A 4,697-nucleotide genomic window follows, 5' to 3' on the forward strand; every position below is an offset into this window, starting at 1 on the left:
CTGTTAGAACTTAGTATTTATTTCCAGTCTGGTTATCAAGGAAAGACCAGACCTGGCATAAGGCCTACTGACTGAATGTCAAACTGGATGTTATGACATTCATCATATACTGAACAGTAGACAGAGTGGTGTTCTGCTATACTTCAGCATGTTACTTAGTCTGTTCTTCAAGAGGATAACAGAACTGACTTAAGGCCAGATGTGTAAATGTCAAATTGGATACTTTGACATCTATTAATGTAAGTTGTTACTGTAGTATGGTCATTTTGGTCATATACAGGTCAGCAAAATTGTACAGTCTGTTTTCTGGAAAAACAGACTCAGCATATGATCCTTGATGTCAAGCTGAATGTCGTGACATTCATTCCTGACAGCATATGCTATATTGTAGGTTGTTCAGTTTTCTGTTTCAGCTTTTTCTCAGGCTATTCTTCAGGGATTCAACAACTTAGAGAAAATCCAGGAAATCAACAACCAAGCTACATTTAATGAACCTAACAAATAGCCTATTTGTTAGTAACCTAGATGTTGAATTTATGGGAACTCGCGTGACCTTAAATTCAGGAGAATACAAGTGCAAAGGCCCAAGTGCTGCAATATAAAAGGAAGTCGTTCCTTCATTCAGAACTGGGGATTTTGAGGCGTGAAGATTTAGTGTGTCCATCATACTTCACTACTATAATTTTTGTGAGTCTTGTATTAGACATATCTTGTAAGCCAAGCCTTTATCATGTTGATGATTGCTTTGGCATAGGGTGTTCATTGAGTTGTAAGTGTTGTGTCGCTCAAAGCTTTTAAGCGTGAGTGCTGTGTATCTTGATTAAAGCTGTTAAGCACAATCAAGAGTTGTTTGAAGTGTGACTTCAAAGTTGTCTTTAATATTGATTAAAGGTAGTAATCACTGAGGTGATTGAAGGGGAGTGAGTAGGAACTCTGATCTTAGAGTAAGATTGAAATTGCATTGGGTAGGGATTAAGTGACAAGTTGTAAACGGGTGAGTTTAGCTTTGAATTAATACTACTGATAGTGGATTTCCTCACTGGCTTGGTAGCCCCCAGATGTAGGTCATGTTGGACTGAACTGGGTAAACAATTACTTGTGTTATTTACTGCACTTACTTTTAAGTTCTGCATAATTCTTGTCTGTGCAGAATTGGATGTCATAATAACCCGTGTGACATATAAAGTCTGATAACTAGAATTTCAGTTATCTCCGAGATTACCTCAATGCCCGTGTCTGTGGCTCCAGTCAACCAGCCAACACACTTTATACCCTCCGGATTCCCTTGGGGAATGCCTTAAAACTATGTGCCTGAGGGTTATGTTCCTACCATTGCTCCTATGCTGGCATCTCGCCCGATCATGTCTACTCCTTCTCCTGTTATGCATGTCATGCCTCGTGTTGAAGAGACTATTTACCATTTAGAGTCATCTGAAGGCCCAGATATGTATGAAAAGATGGATGAAATGAAGGACCAGTTTCAAGAACTGAGGAAGGAAATGAAGACCCTGAGGGGAGAAGATGTGTTTGGGAAGAGCGCTTCTGAGCTCTGCTTGGTGCCCAATGTGAAGATCCCTGTTAAGTTCAAGGTCCCTGACTTTGAGAAATACAAGGGGAACACTTTACCTATAAGCTATCTTGTGATGTATGCCCGCAAGATGTCAACCCTAGCAGACAACCACCATTTGTTCATTCATTATTTCTAGGATAGCTTGACCGGTGCCTCTCTTCGTTGATACATGGGTCTGAACAGTGGTAGCATTCGTACTTTCAATGACTTAGGCGAGGCCTTTGTCAAGAAGTACAAGTACAATATGGATATGGAACCTAATCATGACCAACTTTGGTCTATGTCTCAGAGACACAAAGAGACATTTAAAGAATGTGCGCAAAGATGGACTTATCTAGCCGCTCAGATAAGTCCTCCATTGGAAAGAAAAAGAAATGACAAAGATATTTCTCAAGACTTTGAGTTCATTTTACTATAAGCGTATGATTGCTAGTGCTCCCAATGATTTCACCGAGATGGTGAACATGGGGATGCGTCTAGAGGAAGGTGTCTATGAGGGCAGATTGTCTAGAGAAGAAGCGTAAACCAGTAAAAAGTATGGGAGTGGTTCCTCAAAAAAGAAGGATGGGGAAACTAATTCAGTTACTATGGAGAGGCGAAGGAAGCCTTATGTGAAGAAGAGTTCCATATCTCATCAACAATATCATCAAGTCTCTTATGTTATTCCAATGTTTGCCAACAACTCTGCCGTTCAATCAGCAACATACCAACCTTAACAATAATAACAACATCGTACTCATAGCAACAGTCATCATAATAATAATCATCATAACAAAAATCACAACAATAATCAACACAACAACTATGAGACGAAGAAGGTCACTTTTGGCCCTACTTCGATGTCCTATGCCAAATTATATCCGTCTCTTATTGTCAAAAATCTGGTTCAGCCAAGAAGTCCTCTGCCTATGCCTGAACCTCTGTCATGGTGGTATAATCCTGATCAACATTGTGCCTATCATCAAGGGGCACCAGACCATGATATTGAGAACTGTTATCCGTTGAAATACGAGGTTCAACGGTTGGTAAGAAGTGGGATAGTGTCTGTCGCTACGCGAAAAATACAGAGTCACCATCGGTTTTTATTTATTCCAAAGGAAAGGGAAAATATCGAGAAAACCCCAAAGTATGGTCGTCGCAACCATGAACAGGTTCGGAAGTCGGTTATACAAGGGGAAGGTATTAGCACCCCTCACATCCATGGTATTCCATGGGAACCATCTAGGATGTTTGCGCTTACGTGTGTATTGTTTATCGAATGTTTTCTTGCCATGGTTTGTGGAATGGAGGTAGATTTTAAATTAGTGTGCTCGCCAAGGAATGGATCCTCGTGCCTACGTATGCCCACTTGTTGAAGTGAAAAATCAGAGCTTTCGTAGTTCGTGGTTTTGAAATTGTTTAGTTTGTTTTGTTGATTTTATTTACTTTGAAGAAGGATTTTCGATGGTGTCGCCCTAAGGCTCAAACAAAAGGTTTGACTGAGTTGAATTGTTTTCAGGTTTTGAGAAAGTGTTATTGATTTCGGATTGCACTAAAGACTATGGATAAAGGTGAGTACCTCAAACGGTCAAGCCAAACGTCTTGTGTTCGAAGCATTCAGAATGAGTGTAGGAAAGCTCCAGTCTCATCCCTTCTTTATCTCTTAAGGCTTGTGACGTACAATCCTAATCGCCATTTATGGTATTTTTGAATTTGATTTGGAAATTGACCGCTTGACGTTGGATCAATGGTTTGTTTATGTTTTTGATTTGAAAAGGAGACCGCTTGACGTTGGATCAAGGGTTTGATTATTGATTTTGAATGATGCACGTTCCTAATGCCTAAGGAGTATCTAATCAAGCAATAAAAGAAAGCGAGTAAATGCGTACATGAGAAAGGGGAGGGGGTACATGTAAAGTACAACGGATTGCAGGAAGTAAAAGGTCTCATTGTCAGGTAGCCCAAGAGAAAGCCATGTGTGTGCAATTGTGTTCTAAATTAAAAAGCATGCAAAATTATCCTATTTCTAACACTAGGGGTACAATCGTCATTTCACCATTTATGGATTAATATTGAACTAAATTTCTACTTATGCAAAATCCTAATTAAAATCAATTAAATCCTAAACTCATTTTAATATTTTTAAAATTCCTAATATATCCTAAAATTCATCTAATTAACCTAAATCTAAAAACTTAATAAACCTAATTAAACTCTAGAGTTCTAAAATTATTTAATTCTAATAGTTTTTTAATATTTTCCAATTAACTCCTAATCCTAAAATTAAGCTAATTAATCTAACTAATAACCTTCAAGTGTTTCTAATTACTAATTAAAATTCTAAAATTATTTCTAATTGTTCTAAATAAACTCTAATCCTAATTTTCCTAATTGATCCTAATCATAACTAATTTAATCTAATTAATACCTAATCGTCTAATTAAGCTAATTAACCTACATTAACTAAACTTAATCAACTAGTAACCAAAAATAAAGAAATAAGCCCAAAGAAATTGAGAATGGGCTCAACAAAGGATAGCAGAGCCCAATCGGATGGGGTGCAGTAGCATTGAGGGAGTGTGAACGGGGAAATCCGCTTGGGTCTAGGGCCCAAACCGGATCTTCAACAAGCTGAAACAGGGGACGCACATACTGAAAGAAAAGAGGATACAATAAAACGCAAATGGACCAAAAGCCAAACTCATCGTCCCACATCACCGTCGTGTTCTCCATCATATCCCCGTGCTCGCATCTCCGTCGTGGCCCTAGGAAGAAGAAGATGACTTCGATGATGCACACGTCTTTCAGTTTCCGCGTTCATCAGCCGCGACGGTTCAAAGATCTGACGGTTCATGACGTTATGCAATCGAATGTGGTTCGTGTTTTTTCGATCATCAGATCAAGGATTCAAAGGTTCGTATTGCCACATTCAATGTGTTATGTTATTGTATGCGCGAACGGAAGGAAAAACGGTATCTAAGACAAATCCGAGGACTTACCAGATCGAACACGTATCGAATTTCCTAACTGATTTCCAATTTCCTCTCCTTACTCTCCCTCTGTTTGAGTTTAGTTTGTGAATTCTTGCATGCACTACGTCTGCAAATTCACTGTGATTTGATCTTCTGTTGAGCTCGTCTGTTTATCC

Source organism: Lathyrus oleraceus, chromosome 2, assembly GCF_024323335.1.
Source record: "Lathyrus oleraceus cultivar Zhongwan6 chromosome 2, CAAS_Psat_ZW6_1.0, whole genome shotgun sequence".
Classification (NCBI taxonomy): Eukaryota; Viridiplantae; Streptophyta; class Magnoliopsida; order Fabales; family Fabaceae; genus Lathyrus; species Lathyrus oleraceus.